General features: G+C 46.2%; 1 long non-coding RNA gene across 2 annotated transcripts; it reads right to left on the bottom strand.

The window, feature by feature from the left end:
* Positions 1-3,713: 3,713 nt before the first annotated feature.
* LOC311593582 lies at positions 3,714-17,366 on the bottom strand. 2 transcript variants are annotated; one of them, XR_014777769.1, is made up of 6 exons: positions 17,192-17,366; positions 14,913-14,999; positions 14,437-14,613; positions 7,368-7,482; positions 4,748-4,822; positions 3,714-4,279 (listed from the first exon to the last, which is right to left on the bottom strand). It is a non-coding gene; the product is annotated as an uncharacterized lncRNA (long non-coding RNA). The 2 variants fall into 2 exon arrangements; XR_014777770.1 differs by lacking the exon at positions 14,437-14,613.
* Between the last annotated feature and the right edge of the window lie 551 nt (positions 17,367-17,917).

Below are 17,917 nucleotides of genomic sequence, written 5' to 3'. Positions count from 1 at the left end.
TACCATTGTCACAGGGAAGGGCAGGCAACCGAGAGTGTGTTGTGCATGTATGTGTGTATGTGTGTTCGTACACACATGTGTGTGCATGCTAGTTTAACATGCAGCCTGTTTCTTCCTGAGTTTTATATATTTTATGCAAAGAATTACTGAATATTCATCGATCCATCTGGTATCCACAAGTACGCTATTAGAAATGCATTACTTACCTATATTTTTGAAATGTTGAAATAATTCAGTGTTGATCCTTTGTGAGATAGGTTTGCTACCTTTAAACTGAAGTGACAATGACACCCAAGCCGGCTCAAGTTGTACTCATATCTTTGATGCCGCTAACAAACCAGAGGCCTGCATGTGAGAATCCTGTATGTCACTATTAAATTGAAAAGGCCTGAAATATCAAAAGCCTCACTTCTGGTAGGGAAGGGAATGGAAACAAGGCAAAGGAATGGTTATTCATGAATCAGTGACAGCCTGCCACTGTGAATAACAGCGTCCTTGCTCTCCTCTTCTCGGGTCTCGTAATTTTTTTTCCCTGAAGGTGTTTTACCTGCACAGGAAGAACTAGGCTGGCGGCATGTCTAATAAAGATGATTTTTAAGACCTCTTAAACCGCACAAGCCTGTGTTTAGGTTACAAGCCTTTCTTTTTGCATGCAGCAATGTCCAATCCATCTCAGCTGCAGGACAAGAGAGACCACAATGATTTGCCATGTTTGGTTCTGGGTTTTGTTACGTCCTGGGGATATTAAGAGAACACACTGATGAAAGAACTTCTTCCTAAAAATCACAAGCAAAAGAGCACAGATTCGAGCTTCTGCTACCTTAAGCATGGAGAACCCGTAGCAGGGACTCTATAGATAAATAGTTGGGGACCATCGGGGCCTTTCCACATGAAAGGGTTTGGATGCCATTTGAAACAAAGCACAGCACTGAGAAAAGCACCAGGTAAAGTGTGGCTTCTGGGGGTCTTTCTGCCCTTCCATTGTTTCAACAAGAGGTTGCTGCTTTCTCCAGTGCTGACAAGCCATGCCATGTGACGTGCTGGCCAATGATTTTTTTATTTATTTGTTTCTCTCTCCCCTTTATGAAAGAGATTTATAGACTTCTACTTGCGTTTGCCACCGATTTCCCACCCAGTTATCTTCTTGGGTGTGGATTAAATGTAGATCTGGGTGTTGAAAGACATTTACATAAGTGCTGTTTGTGAACACCAAGGCCAGTACGTCTATTATCGCCAGAACACTTAAATCTTAATGACTAGCATTGTTGTCTAAAAGATGTTGTTTTTCCTGCTGAGAAACTGCATTAGATTCAAGAAAAGGAGCTCATTTCCATTCTCTCAGCAGTCTCTCTAGAAATGACATGCAGTGCTTGAAACTGTTTATTTCCAAATTCGGACCTCCCTCGCATCAGTCACCAGCTTCAATTACCAGTTTTCCGGAGCCGAGCCATCAGGCAGTCTGACACTGGGGTCCGGCCTAATTCCCACCTTCTCCAGAGTCAAGAGCATAATGTGCGGATGAAAAGGTGCAAAATAGCCCGGACTTCATTAGCATGCAGGGCCTGGCTGTTCATTTGCTGGCTGCGAATGGAAGTTCTGACACTTGGAGCTTGCTGCAAAATGAGAAAAGTCCTCTTCAGGGGAGATGGGGGTCCTTGGTGGTGAGAAAAGGTCATCAAAAAGCCAGCCGCTGCCCTTGCTCCCTGCTCTCCACGACTGCTTATTGATTCCAGGAACACCTCATTACACGCCGGATCAACATATTATTGCCATGTTCCGGGACTGAATTGTTTACAAGTGTCTTTATCACCAGCATTTGGCTGTGACCCGCCAATTATGTGTTATCCGATATGTTGCTGGGTATCTTGATCTTTGCCCGGGTCTTCTCGTGGCATCAACACAGTCCCATTTACTACTTCTTTCTACCACTCTTTGGGAAAGTAGCCATTAGCCTGTCAGTGTGTGTGTGTGTGTGTGTGTGTGTGTGTGTGTGTGTGTGTGTGTTACCTCTGCTATAGGAAATATAAACATCTTTGCTCAATTTCTTGCTGTACATGAGAACCACAGTAATTTGAGGAAAAGAAATTCTCTCTCTCTTTCTCTCTCTCTCTCTCTCTCTCTCTCTCTCTCTCTCTCTCTCTCTCTCCACACACACACACACACACACACACACACACACTACCCATTTTACGGCATTCAGGAAACCCACACAATCTGCAATCAGTATGCACAGCAGAGCGTCTCAGGCAGCTTACATATAGGCCCTATGAGAGAGCTGTCATATTTTATTTGGGCACAGCCACTGCAAACCACTGCACAGGACCATTTTAATCTTTCATTACAGACACTTCTATGGCTCCATAAAACGAAGAGTGGAATAGCAACTCGATTAAAAACTCAGTGAAGAGATTGTACAAACCCTTTACCCCCAAAAGTAGAGATGAAGCCACAGCTCGTCCCAGGGCATTCAGCAAGGACGCCTGATTTCCTTTCCTCCATTGGTGACCATGGCCACCACTTCATAACCGCGTTGAGAGGCAACAACTTTCTTTCATTTTTATGAATACTAGTTAGAGATTTAACGACTGCCGAACACTTGTACCACCTCAAGCCGATTGTGTTTAAGGGGCTGTTGCTCTCCCGTTTCTGTATCCAGAGCAGCTGTTTGTGAGTTCTTCACAGTGGCACAAGGCAAAGCAAATTCCTAGGCTTCCTTCTCCTGGAAGCGCCTATGCTTGGAAACGGACAATAACGATCAAGATGACACTCCAGAACATAACCACCCTTCGAAAGGTTACAGCACCCAGGGCATCGTTTTTCTTGCAATTTCCCAGATAAGTGTGTTATTTACATTTTTAAAATTAATTTTCCCCAGGCACTTCCCCCCCCCCTCCAATTTTTTGAGAGGAGTTTTGTAAAGAGACGAGGCTCCTTTTGTCCTTTCTGAAATCTCTCAGGCCTGGCTTTCTGACAAATGGCTAACCAAAAAGGACAAACAAAGGCATCCTCATCAGAGTGCTTCAGGGAAACTGGAGTCAATGGAGAGATGTTTGCTTCACTGGCGTTTAAGCACACTGCAGATTCTGTAGTGTCATCAACCAACAAATAGCCCAGAAGAGAAGATGTTAGGAGGGGTTACTCATGGCTTCTTTTTGGAGGGACGATTGCACAAGGCGAGGTTTGGCCAAGGGATAATGGTGGGAGGAGAGGGAGTGTTTACACAGGTTCCCAATGAGGAGCTGATGTCGGTGTGCGGCACACTAGGAGAATGGCAACAACACAGCGGCTCAAAAGGGAGGTTTATCCACAGGGAAGGGTTTGTTTTGTTTTGTTTTATAATCTTAGAGAGTGATGATGCCGCTGGAAGGATGCTCAGCCCATATGCAATTTGGCATCGAACCTTCTAGGCAAAAGGGGCATCTCCATGTTTTATACCCCCTCACTTGTTCCTCTCTGTGATGGTCGGAGAGCTCCAGCTGCTCTATCAATCTTCCCAAACTGGCACCGAGAGTTTCTCCTCAATTAACTGGGTGGCCAGGAAGTCTTCCCCCTGTGGTATTCTTTTCTATCTTTAGGAGTCTCAGGTACCCACTTACATGTCTCCTGGTGGGGCCTGTATACACACGGACTGCAAGCAGAGTGGTGCAGTGAAATCATCCAAGAATAACAAAAAAATAAATAAAAATAAAAAGGCCCTTGTTTTAAAAGTCATTTATTAAGTATAGTTTTGTGCCCAGAAACTTTTTGCATATTACTCCCACTGATCCTACAAGTTCAGCACGGCAACCCTCACTTTCCAGATAAGGCAACATTTCCACATATCTAAAGGAGGTTTTCCAAGGTGTTCAAGATCTCCCAGCCACCAACAGCGCAATCTGAACCTAGGTGTGAACCGTGGCAGATCCTATGCTCTAGTCTACCTCCTTAAAGCAGAGGAAATCTACAACAAGCCTCCAAGAACACAAAACAGCCCATGTTCTGCACACAAGCTATCAGTGACCAAAATGGTGCTAGCTGTGACAGTGCGTTGTGTCAGGAGAAACATCCTTGGCTCCTCTGGTACCCTTACCCAAGGGGTTAGCTGAAGCATGCCCTCTTCGGGTTATATAGTAATTTTTTTATATATAAAATGATTGTTTAAGGCAAAGATTTGCAGGAAGAACGTGTGAAGGGAGCTATAAAAATACTTTTCACCCTAGTTAGCAGGATAAACTGAGGAAGTCTTGTCATTCTTAGGCTGTGTCCATCATTCCAGATGTCTGAAGATCTTCCTTTGTGGCTGGACCAAAAGAAGAAAAGAATAAGGAGGAGGAGGAAGGGAGGGAGGGAGGAAGGGAAGGAGGGAGGAAAAAGGGAAGAGAGAGAGAGAGAGAGAGAGAGAGAGAGAGAGAGAGAGAGAGAGAGAGAGAGAGAGAAGGTCAGCATGCTCAGTGTACATCCTAGGGATTCGATGGCCTATTCTCTCACAGGCTTACTCTATCTTTGGAAACCCAATGAGTAAAAGTCATACCATACCCTAGGAGACTAGAGGCCGAAGACTTGCCAGCTACCCATCAACTGACTGCCAAGCCACACACACACCTTTTCAGTTGGTCTGAAACGGTCCCTCACTGCAGATTCCCACGTTTCTCTGCTTTCCCCGGGCATGCGTGCTACCTTCTGCTGCCCAGGAAATAAATAATTTGGTATGTCTGCTGGACCACCAGCCTGGATGAAGTGAAGGGAGATGATTCATCCATGGAAATACCTCATTCTCTGGTCTCCATTCCTCAGCGCCAGTAACCTCCAATCTTCCAGAACATTCATTTGATTCTACTTTCTTCTGCAAGATAGAGAGAAACATTTCTCTCATCAGTTAAATTACACTAAGACACAGATAGTCAAATTTACACCCTCCCTATACCAATTTTATTACTTAAAATTTTTTAAAGGTTAATTCTTGGCTAGGGTCTAGAACATCATGGTGGAGCTACTAGCATCTGGGAAGAGGAAGTTGTTCAGGCCTTCCGGGGGATCCCATTACATTCACAAGCATTTCTGCATGTAGATTTATGGTTGTCACCCAGGTCTCATTTATGCTAAGAGGATTTTTAAAAAATACTTAGTTTTCAGAGTATACAGTTGAATACTCTAAAATAAGATACCAGAAATTAGTTTTACTACTAGATGCTAATATATAAGCATATGGATGCTGCTCTCTCTGTCTCTCTGTCTGTCTCTCTCTCTCTCTCTCTCTCTCTCTCTCTCTCTCTCTCTCTCTCTCTCTTTCTTCCTCTGCCTGGCCCTCATGGCTGTCTCCTTTGTATGTGTCTAAACATGAACCAAGAATCCACCACTTGCTCCAACTGTTCAAAGTATCCTTTAGAACTCTAACTGGAACTCTAACTTCCTTTTTTCTGTCCTGGAAGATCCAACAATAAGTTGTCACAAAGATTTTCACAAGACAATAAATAATTAAGGAAAACTTAGCAAGTACAGCCCCAACAGTCTGGGTCGGGGAGTAGAACAGAAGACCTTTGAGAACCAGCGTGATAGAAATGGCTTCCTTTATGACGTAGGATAGAAATGTGTCCTGGGGATTGGAAAAAGTGGAAGGAATGCATGGGCAAGGTGGACAGTGTCCAGCTTCCTTCCATCTCATGAAACTCCTTTCATTGGGGAGAGGAGTCAATTTCTCTTAAACTTAGTCCAACTCTTTGACTGTTTTGACCTGTAGAATGAGACCAGCATGACATCTCCTGGAGCTAGGTCTCTCTAGCCCTTTAAGAGGCCTGGATTTTCCGTGCCCTTTCTCTTACATTCCTGTTGTTGTGCAGGAGAAATGTGTCTGTTGGGCCATAGAATGATTATTAGGCTGCATTAACATAGGCTCATATAGGCTCTGGGGGAGGAGCGGCCATCTTAGAACTCCTGCACAAACGCTGGCCTTCCATGAGGAAATTCCCAGCACGTTCTGCCTGGATTTCTGACCCACAGAAAGTGTTGCTTTAAGCTGTGAAGTCACGGAGTGGTTGGTTAAAGAATAATAGATAAGTGACTCAGCATTAGCAAAGGGAACTCAAGACTAAGTAACTGAGTCCCCCATGGAAAGACAAGTAAAGCGTTTGGGAAACTCTGAAGGTTCTAAGCCAGTCTGGCTGGAATACGCACTTCAGATTAGCAGTCAGAAGAATACATATTAATGGTAAGCCAAAATAATTTTGATACAGGAAGTAGATCTTAAGGTCATCTATGTACTCTGTGGTAGGTGTCCTGTCTGTAGCCAGTCCAGTTCAACGTCCAGCCACAGCACCTTGGCTTTCACTTCCGAAGCTAACCTTGCCTATGCAATCAGCTGGAGTGTGTGGGAAGTCGTGGCCACAAGGAATGGCCCTCAACTAAGGACAGAGGGTGGCTGGAGCGTCAATAATCCAAGTCCTGTGGGCTCCAGGCCTACCTACTTCTTCCAAAGACAAAGAGCTAGGGCTGGAGAGATGGCTCAGCGGTTAAGGGCACCAACTGCTCCTCCAGAGGTCCTGAGTTCAATTCCCAGCAACCACATGGTGGCTCACAACCATCTATAATGTGATCTGATGCCCTTATCTGGCCTGCAGGTATACATGCAGGCAGAGCTCTGTATACATAATAAATAAATAAATAATATTTTTTTTAAAAAACCAAAGACAAAGAACTAAATTCTAGTTGCCCGCAGTGATAATTTGCTTTATAACATACTTTAGTGGAAGTCCTCTTCCCTGATACCAGAAATTTGCCTCTCTTCCCATGTCTCAGCTAATGGTGTTTCCTGGGGCCATCTTCTACAATACTGCCTGCTTTTGAAGAAATCCAAACTTATATGTTCTCATTCCGTACTTAAGAAAGCCAAATTAGGAAAAAGATTTTTTCTGAGTATAAGCCATTAAGACTTTGAAGCAGAGACTGGTGAGGTGGCACATAGCTTTAATCCCAGCACTCAGGAGACAGAGGCAGGAGGACCGTTGTGGGTTCGAGGCCAGCCTGGTCTACAAAATGAGTCCAGGACAGGCAGGGATGTTACACAGAGAAACCCTGTCTCAAAAAACCAAAAAAAGAAAGAAAGAGAAGAAAGAAAAAGAAAGAAGGAGGAGGAGGAGGAAAGAGAAGGAGGGAGGAATGAAGGAAGAAAGGAAGGAAGGAAGAAAAAAGAATTGAACAAAACTATGAATGTTTTAAGTCAAAATGGAAATTCATTTCCCCCCATAAAATATCCGGGAACAAAAAAGATGACGCTGATCCAGGAGTGCATCATGGGATCCCAGAGCTTCCATTAGCATCTTCCCCAGACAGCAAAAAAAAAAAAAAAAAAGGAAAAGACAGGTATATGTGAGATAACAAGTATGCACACCGACCTGCTTGTGTCCCGTGGGGGACAATGTGGTCACGAGGGCCACACACACAGCTAAAGAGGCTGAGAAATGCAGTGCATACGGACAAGAAGAAGACACAGCGGTGAAGAGTGGCAGCCTACAGTTCGCAACATAGAAAATCAGACAATTATTCAAGTGCCTGGAGTTGGTGAGTGGACAAGCAGCACCGTTAGCTTTCCTGCCCACCAGCTTTCTTTTATATTCCCATTTTGGTTCCAGCCGTACTCATGAATCTGGTGTTAAATGCATCTACCTCCCCTCGTCACAGAATCAGCAAAGCAGAGAGTGCTCATGAGCGCCTTCTCTTGTTAGGTTCGCTGGATCGGACTTTCAGACCAACACGAGCAACATAGGAAACCCAGACATTATTTATTACCCATGGCACTTCCTTTCAGGCGGAACCATGTTGGCCTTGGCTCTCAGCATAGACTCCTTCAATGGCGTCCCCTTATCAGGGAGCTCTGTTGCCTTCCACAGAATCCTGTGGTGGCATGAAGGGAGCCCCTAAAGAGATGTAAAGCCGGTCTTGCCTAACTACAAGCCTAGCCAGGATAGAAAAGGAAAGAACCAGGGGTCTCAAAGGGCATCCTCAGAGACCAGAAACTTTGACGATCATCTCTGGAGAACCTTAGCTTGCTTCTGTTGTTTCCAGATATCCAAAACCCATCTTTGTGGGTACAAAGTTGTATCCTTTTGAACCAGTATCACAGGTGATGACGCCACTTAAGACAGTTCATTTGAGTATTATAGTAGAAGACAGTGAGAACGGACACTTTATTTAGGTGGTCCTGTTCATAGCCTTTCTGTGTATCCACATATTTTCAAATTCAAATTTTTATAAATTTTGAGTGCTAAGTTGACCACATATGTTTTAAAAATTGTATTTTTAAGGTCAACAGAAGTAAATAAATTAGAAGAATTTGTTATAGGAAGAATTTCACAACTATGCATTATTTGTAGCTTTCAAGAAAAGGGGAAAATATCCTAGTTCAATGTGTCTTAGAAAGTGAACGTTTGCTTCTGAGCACTAGGAAAAAAATTTTAATAAAGAGCACACTGAGTCTTTAAAGCATCATTCTCCCTCATGGCCATTAAAATTTCCCCCAAGACATAAGGTATATATTTTCTTTTTTCAGCTTTGGTGAGAAATGACCAAAGCTCGTGGAGTTTTTTTCCCTTAAATTTAAAACTATACTCATTCATTCATTCACTTAGAGAAAGCGAACGCATGTGCCGTGGCGTCTGTATGGAGGTCAGAGGACAATGTGTGGGAGCCAGTTCTCTCTTTGCATCACATGTGGCTGGAGGATTGAAATTCAGATAGCCAAGCTTGGTGGCAAATGCCTTTACTTTTGAGCCATCTTGTAGACCCCAAGACTTATGTCCTTCAAGTCACCAAATACCACTCATGACAACTGACCCAATAGTTTGAAATGCTCATGAACACAAGAAATAAGGGTTACTTCTGATTTGAACTCTACCCAGGAAGTTGGTTACCTTCACACACACTGGACCAATTTCTGGTTATGTTCAAATCTCTCTCCAAAGATATAACTACACTAGTAGACTGTGTTGGCAATATGTGTTTCATCACCAAAGAGGAGGCATTTATAAAGGCCACAGTGCTTTGATGGTGTCCAGAAAGCTTTTCTAAACGGGGTTTCATTAGTAGAAAAAGAATCTCAACTTTTCATGTTTTGCGTCGTTACTCACATAGTCAAAAATATAATCAGTCATCTGCCTTCTTGTTTGTTAACCACTTTTCTGCCCCTGCTGCTTTAAAAAAAAAAAAAGTCAAGCATACAAGGAAGTATGCTTGATAAATATGGAGTATAAAAGAACCCAAAGGGGTAGGTCGTGTGCATAAAAATGAGTAACATCAGAGCTGGAGATTAAACAGTTGAATGCATTGGTGTTAAATTTAGGATGGCTCCCCAAAGAATTGATAATGTTCCATTTAAGAAAAGAAATGTTTTCAAATCATCCTGGGTGACTAGAGAAGTCTTCATCAAAGTAAGGAATTAATAATAATAATAGTAAAGATACAGACAGATACTCTCCCAATCATAACTAACAGAGATGATTTGTATGGAAATAAAAGCCTGCAAGGTCCCACTGCACCTGCAGTTCGGTGAGAGAAAAACCTAATGAAATACAAGAAGAAAATGCTAGAAATAAAAATGAAATGTGCCCAGTAGAAATACTATTGTCCTACTTCTGTGACACAAAGACTTGTTTTCTGCGAAAGTAATTCTTCAACTGAGCCCAGAGAAGCATTGTACTCACTGTAAACTTGTACAGTTAGACCTATATAGCCTGAAGGGTTCGCCTGCCTTTAAAGCCCAGGGCTGCCAGGGGCTCCTTGGAGTAGAAGGATAAAGGTGTCACATTAACTGGCTCCACGCTACTCAGAACTTCTGGGTGGCTTTCAGTGGCTTCAAGTACTTAGATTGTCAGCAGTGTGGGAAATAGAAAGTAGAACACTGAACGTATGAGGTGTGTACATCAAAGGTGTGGAAAGGTATGAGACAGGGATAACGTCTCTTGTGGAATCCCCTGTTACACTGAAGTCACCGCAAAACAATTCCCGGGTAAATGGAGATTTGTTGTAAACATCTAAAATGAGCAGGTTGCAAGATTTAAAGCAGCCTGGGTCTCATTCAAGATCAAACGTTTCCTTTCTAGACTTTGTATCAGGAAGAGGCTTTCCTAATGGGTGGCAGGAAGATTCAGGAACGTAATGGCAACCACAGCATCTTCGGTGCCACAGACAGTAACGGTGAGGGGTTAGTGTCTACATTTGGACTTGGTTTGACATAGGACAGCATCATCTCTCATTGGCTGTTTCACTATTTGGGCACACTTAAAGCTTTGCTGGGGCCCTCTCCGTCGGTCTTGCACCCACCTGGGCTTTGTGAGAAGCTGCTTTCAGGATGATGGTGGGTGAGTCAAGGTGGGACGGAGGGGTGTGTTCAAAGAGGACCACAGGGACAAAACAGCCAAAGCCTACAGAAGCCAACATGAGTTACCTACTCTCTGCTCCTGAGATGATTTTTTGTATGCATTAAAACAGCAGCAGCAGCAGCAGCAGCAGCAGCAGCAAATAACAATTGCATGTAGAAAGAAAACTGAAAGATACCAGAAACAAATTAGTGGAAATTAATCTCCATCTGCTCCTCCCCCACACCTTGGTTTTCTTCCAGTTGTCGTTCCCCCAAAACTGTTCTCTCAGGATTTCCCTCCCATATACAAGTCTAGTCACTCAGTTGTAAAGGGGTCAAAGGAAACATCCTGAACCTCTTATACTCTCCCCAACACCCCAAATCTTTCCTATACACAGTGTACTCTTCACTCTACCCCACTCCCAGTCTGTTTATTCATCACAGGCAGACAGAGTATCTATCTAATAACGACCTGGCCTGACCCTGACCACGCAGGCTGTGTCTTTTTTCTTTCTTTCTTTTTTTTAAAGGGTTAGGATTATTACTCAATGTTAATGAGTTATTTTACACATTATCTTCTGCTGATGTTTAAAAGATGGGACATTTGTCCGGACCGGAGCCTGAGCCCCTCAGAGGACTCCGGGAGACCCTGCCAAAACGTTTCCAAACTGAATAGTCATCGGGCAGCCAGATAATTCAGAAACTATTTGTATGAGCTGTTTATCAAGTTATTAACCGCACAGATGTTGTTTGGTTGAAGAGCAGCTGAATCCCCTCCCTGGCAGCCGCGGAGACAAAGGTCTCCAGGAATAATTGGAGATGTGCACGGAATATTAAATTAATTTACTGCTCTTAATTCTTATGCAAATTTTGACCTCTGATGGTGTCTATCAATTACCCTGAGCACGGTGAAAGCGAAGGCGACAGTTTCCTTTCTTTGCTTTGCTTTTTTTTTTCTTTCTTTCTTTTAAGAACTCAAAAAAGGAAATATTTGCAATAAGCAGACCGTAGGAGCTCTGCGTAACTGAAATTGTTTAATTGAATTTCCAAGTTTTAGGGATGTCCGTGGAGGATAAAACCCCAGGGTGCAGAAGAGGGGTGCAGGGAGCAGAGGAATTTGGAGGTTTGGTTGCACAGCAGAAAAATACAGCACCAAGCAGAGAACGATGCCGTCAAATAAAATGGAAATTTGCAGGCTGACTGAGGCCTAAGTCGTCGCATCCAGGAGGATCTTGGTTGTGGCTGGCGAGGCAGAGGCAGAAAAGCACACTTCTGCAAATCCAGAAGCACAGTGTTCAGGTGCCTAGGCACCTTTGCAGGTGGCCGGCTGGACCGCTGCTCCCTACAGCAGCGCTGGGGTCCTTCGCTGGTGCTTTTAACTGTTTTCTCGTCTTTAGCTCTCTCAAACACACACATGTATATACATACATATACATACACACACATATATGTATGTGTGTGTATATTATATCATCTCTATTTGAAAACCCAAATGTCTACACGGTACTCCCACATTCAACTCCACTGAAATCCCGGGTGGGCCGAAATAAGATGTGATTGTCTCCTGTGTGGACACCCAACTCGTTTCCCTGAATTGAGCAAATGCCAGGGCTTTGTCTGCAATTGCGGCTTAAATGCTGTGTGGTTTCTGCGCCGGGGTGGTGAGCTGTAAAGACTGGGGTCTCCAAGTCTTTCATCAGCGCTCTAATAAGAAAAACCAAATCGGGCGCATAATGTCATCAGCCCTGGCCCGACCTTGCGGGGACCTCCGCAGCCCGAAGATGTCGCCAGCGGCCCCCGGCGCAGCCACGACGCGTCGCCTTTCAGCTCCCGGCGGTCACCACAAAAGCCAGACAACAATATCAATTAATCATGCAGCGGGCAAACAAGGAGATTTATCCCGCGACAAACAGCCCCACCGAGAGCCGTTGAATGGGCGTGATTAGCATGTGAAAAGACGAGCAAAACTCCGTGGTTCAACAGCTAAAGAGCAATTTGATGGGACTGGGATGGGGAAATTACTTGATTAGCGTCCGTCGGAGGAGAGCACGGTTACAGCCCCACAGCTTGGAATCCAACTGCGGAACAAAACGCGCTGGTAAACGCGGCGACCTGGAGGGACGGCGCGCGAGCGAGGGTGGCGCGGGGACCGCACTGACACGCGAGCGACCGTGGGGGGCGGTAATAGTGGGCAAAGTGGATGACCGAGTTAGCCACTCCCCAGAGCGACAGGAGTCGTGACAGTTGTTCCACTGCCTTCACCTAGGCACCTAGGTCTGGACGAGGCAGGCTCGACTTCCCCAGCTGGTGTCGCCGGTCGGCCCTAATTTACACCCTAGGGACTCTGGTGGGAAAGAAGAGTGTCAAAGGGGTGTAAGGAGGGAAAGGTCCTTCCACATCCTCCCAGGAGCTTCCTCGGGGCCACACGGGGCGCAGTCCGCTGCCCAGCAGCCTTTGCCAGCGACCCCAAGCCAGTTGCTATGGCGCGGCTGTTCCATCAGAAGCTGTGAGATTGGGTTTGCACAGGCCGCGAACTTCGGATCGCTTTAAGATCGCCTTTCCTAGACCTCGGAATCTAAGCGCTCTGTTCCAGTCTCTTAGAAAAGCTGCCGCTGTGGCCTTAGCAGTTGGCAAAAAAAAAAAAAAAAAGGGGGGGGGGAGGGGGTTGGGTTGTGCAGTTCCCCGGGAAGAGGTGAGGAAGTTGAAAGGGGGCACTCCAATTGAGGATGACTCTCCTGGAGGCGCTCGGGGTCCGGTAGGCGCGGCGCCAGGGACTGCACCACCGCCTTAGTGTTTAACGCTCAGGAGCAGGCAGGTTTCTGGCGTGGAGCAGACGCCAGAAGTCTCTCCAGGATCTAGTGGTCAGTCCCAGACCTGCCTTGGATCCGGACACACAAAGCCAGGTCTGGCGGGCGTGGGAAGCTGAACACTACGCTTTTCTCCCCAGTTCCAGAGGGCAGCATCCAAGGGTCATGACCCAAATTTTTATTCGGGTACATCGGGCCTCCTGGATGGACTTTTATTGACGAGGGATGAAAGTTGCCATGACAGAATGGTTTGTAGCTGTGAGGCTAAGGGTTCTCAGAACAAGGCCAAGCGCAGAGTGAGAGCAGCGTGAAGCCTTCTGCAACCTGTCTTAGGTGGACAGCCCACATTTTCCTAGGTGCGGCAGACCCTGCCCCGAGCGCCTGCCCAACCGGGAGGAACTTGACGCTCCAGGCACCTTCCCTAAGGGCGCAAACCCACACCTCCCTTCTCCCTGGCTCCTCCCAGTCCCACCAAAAGGGAAAGGCTCTCCAGTAGGTCACTAATGGCCTAGTCTAACCAAAAGACTCCTTCTTGCTCCTGCTAGCAATGGGGGTGCTCCAGGGACAGCCCCCAAGATCCTCCCTCCAGTTTATCAAGGAGAGGAAGAATTCAATCCACCTTCCTGAAGTCTATAAACATAAATTTAACGAAGAAATGCTCCACAGGACAGATTTGCCAACACTCTGTTTTGAACTACTCACATTCTGTCCCTTGGCATGAAGGAAGCAAGAAGCGAGGGCTTTTTTTTTTAAGTGCATGAGGTGAGGATGGATCACCCCCATCAACAGAATAATTACCATTCACCCGAACAGTGTCAATTAAGCCATAGCAAAAAACGGTCAACTTTGGAGGGCTTTTTTTTTCTCTTTCTTTCTTTCTTTCTTTCTTCCTTCCTTCCTTCCTTCCTTCCTTCCTTCCTTTCTTTCTTTCTAAAATGTCAGTGGCGTGCGTGTTCAGCGAACATTAGTTCTGCTGACTTCCGGTCCTCTCTTTCCTGCTCCACTAGGCACATATAGCCCTATGCAGCTTTCTCCTTCTGCCATCTAGGGGTCCCCTTAGGGGTCTGGGTCCAAGACTGGCTCTAACTGCCAGCGTAGAGAAAGCAGTGCTGTACCCTCAGTGTCGCCCGGTGGTGGCACTTGGGTCTGGGAAAGAGTAGACGCAAGGACTGGAAGGGCAAGACGTGGGTAGGGAAGCCTGCAGCAGTCCTCAAGCACGCTAACCCTGCAAGGTTATGCTGGACACAGAGAACTCGGAGTCTCCTGTCCCGCGCCATCTTTGTCTGATGAACACTAATGCACCTTGTGTTTCGGAGCGCTTCCTGAGGTGACTGAAGGGGTGCGTTTTAATTCCAGAGTCAAGTGGTTGAGCCATCTCAAACTTGGGAGCAGGGGTGAGAGTTGAGGCACGGTGGAAACTGCTCAGGGTTGCTTTGTCGTTATTTTTGTTAAGTTCTGCCCGGTACCCACAGTATTGGCCTGAAAAGCAAAAGAGGCCGCCGCAATTTATTCCAATGGGCGGTTTTTAAGAAGCTGGCAATTTGAACCGGCTGGGTGTTATTTAGTGCAATATGAAATCAAATGATCCTATTTCTCAAATAACAGTGTCTGTGAGGAGAAGTGAATCCTCTGAAAGGGTAATTGTCTGCTGATGGTGTTTCCCATTAAACCCGATCTTGGCCTAAATGATGTTGGGCAGCAGGGCGGAGAGTGAGGGTGAAATCAATGCACGCTAACTCGCGCTCCGAAGGAAGAAAAGGTCCCTCTAGCCAGCTTACCCGCAAGCCCAGCGAACAATGCCGCCGGTTGCACCGCCGATTTGGACGCTGTTCTACAGATCTCCGACGCCATCAAACTGAAGTGATCTTGGAAATAAGAGAATAAAACTGACTCTCCATTCGGGATCCTTAGTATCTTGGCATCTTTGAGTCAATAAAACCCAGTTTGTTTTTATTCCCAACTGGAAATAAAGCCCAGTCTGGACATGCTCCCCCTTCCCTGCCCCAAGTTAATACTGAGTACAGAGTCGTTCTTTCTAAGGCTCTTCCGCGTCGGGTACCCTCTGAGACTACATTAGTTTTCTTGGGAAAGGCATCGCCTCCACCAGGCAGCCTGAGTTGTGCAATAAGTGTGTAGTCTGGTGGGGGAGAGAAAGGTTGGCACAGGACTTTAAAAATAATTCTCTGTAGGCCCAAGCCACTGTTTCCTGCAGATCCTGGTATAGCAGAGCTAGCTGTTTCTGAGTAAAGCCTAGAAAGGACACAAATTGAAGGAACTGATTTAGTAACTGGAAACTACTTGTTGGCCTTAGGGTGTGTCAGGACCCTAGAATCTAACAAAGACAATATTCTGGACCTGGTTTTCTTCAAACTTCTGCCTTATCTACTGAAGCAACGGCTTTTATCATAAACCCTCCTTAATTATTACTAACACACTTTGAGGGGAGTGGCCTCTTTAGAGCCTGGACTCCAGGCGGAAAAAGGAGGTCTTGGCAGGACCAGGTTTTAAGCCACTTACGGCCAAGGACCAAAGTAGCTTCCAGGCACTTCCCCCTTTACCTCCCCCTCCCTTCAGTATCCCCCCCCCCCCCCCCCCCGCACCACCACCACCACCACCTCCTCTTCGGATTTTTTTTTTCTTCCTAAGGAAAAATATCCTTAAATTGCAGAGAGTCTACATCTGTTAACTTGGAGACATTTCAGGCCAAAACTTTTAACATCGGTGTATACGGCTTGTTTCTTTTCTAGATGAATAGGTTTCTTTTAATTTTCTTTGGGTATTTATAATGTGTTGGAAATATATTTGCATGCACAGTAAAAGAAACCTCCATATACATATATGCACACACATTTTTTATATCATGACTTATATTTACAGATGTTTTTAGTTACTAGTGATTTTTCCCCCTCCCCTCCTTGGTCCTATTTTCAAATGCTCAACGAAATTAGGAGAGTGGGGTGTTCTTTTTTTCAATCTAAGGAGCTGCCCTAGAAAGCTTACAATCTGTTCTGTGAAAGAGATGTGGTCACCATATCTGTGGCCCAAAACACTTGACACCCTTCCCCCTGGCTGAATGGAAGCAGGCATCTTGGTTTCCACGCGTGGTTCTTCCCTGGAGAGCATTTCTGGGCTGAAAGTTCAGCCTAACTAGGGACCCTTCTGCAGTTCTGGACATTGGCGGCTTAATTTTCACCCTTCTGCTTTGGCGCTCAACAAAATCTCTGGGATGCAGTTTCTTAGGGTCGGCTCCAGGAGGACCTGTCCACCCCTGACTAAATGGTGAAGCCGGTCATGAAATAAAAGGTGGCTCTCCCTGTGTCCCGCCGGTTGTCTCTTAGCCTCTGAGGCAGCGTTCCCCATCGCGGACACTGAACTCGACTGAACAGCAAAGGCCGCGGTAAGGCACCTGCCTCGCCCAAGGCAGAACTGTGTAGCTACAGCTTTGGCCCTTTTACTTAGCGCTGTCCTGCGCTCACTCTTTGTTGGAGGTAAGTGGTGGTCACACCCGAATCTCAGCTGAACCCCTTTTTAAAAAGCAAAGAAGCCCATTTCACCCACGATTCTGGCCTCTTTCTCCAAACAATTAGAAGCCACGATTTCCAGTTTTGTTGGAGTCTCTGCGCGTCCCGGTGCCTCGGTTAGAGCGGCTGAGTACACCTTCCAGGTTGAACCCCCGGGATGGCATGAACCCCGCTCTGCACTACACTTGGCCAGGGTCTTCGGGCTTAAGAAGAATGGCTTCGGGTGGTCACACCCGACAGTCACCAGGCCTGTGTACTGGTAAAGCCACTTAAGGTCGAGGTGCGTCGGGGCAGGGGCCAGGTGGAGACCCAAAGCTCCAGGCCTGGTGTCCCGTCTTTGCAGGGGCGCAGAAACACCCTAGACCGCTGCAGAAGGAAGGAGAGTTAAGATCTGACAGTGCCCTGCCTGCAGCAGCCAGGAGAAGAGTGGGGGGCATTGACCCATGCTACCAAGTGTTCACATCTCCCCTCCACTAGGCAAGCGACCCCCTCCCCCATCCGGGTTCCTCCTCCTTCCCCTCCCCAGACCCACTGACCTTGGAAAGGCGCCGACCCACGGCGACGGTGACAGAGCCTCCCAGGCAACGTTCGAAGCAGGAGTGCACGGCTCTTGCGCTGCCGGTACCGTTTGCTGGTCCCTGTCCCCCTCCGCGGCCGGGAGTGTGCGGAGCTCCCCTCCCCCACTCCTTATAATTTAATCACATGAGATATTAAATGATCAAGCCTCTCATTAATCATCACTCGAGTTATTGGGACTGAGCGTGGAGCCTTGCGTTTTGACAGCCCAGAATGGTTTACCCAGCTCGGGGTGGGTCTGGGTTTGGGGGATGGGGGCTCTCTAACCACACTTTAGAGACACGAGAGCCTCATGCGGATTGATGGGACTTCTTGCTTTGAAAAAGATTTGGGAAAGAGCAGTCCTCGGCTTTAGAGTTCAGCTGAGAATTTTAACACATCCTTCACGGCCCATTTTCTAAAAATTTAGACTTTAATCTGGGTGATTTACATACACCACAGTAGGCTTTAATTAGTAGTATCCACATTTGCAGTTTTTCAGGAGGGTGACCCGTTCCCAGCATCTTCTTTACTCACTGTGAATGGTGTGAAGTTAAGGTGTTTGAAAAACAAGAGCCTGAAGTCATTTCCAGTGATGGCTGCCTTAACTCCAGTGCAATGAGCTTGTCCTTCCTGTTTTTCTGCACACTACAGATGCAAATAAAGAAAATTATATTAAAATATTTTCAGTTAAATGCGTATTTGAA

Source organism: Acomys minous (genome assembly GCF_964271855.1).
Source record: "Acomys minous genome assembly, chromosome: 3".
In the NCBI taxonomy this organism is placed as follows: Eukaryota; Metazoa; Chordata; class Mammalia; order Rodentia; family Muridae; genus Acomys; species Acomys minous.
This window is presented reverse-complemented; position numbering and strand designations above follow the sequence as displayed.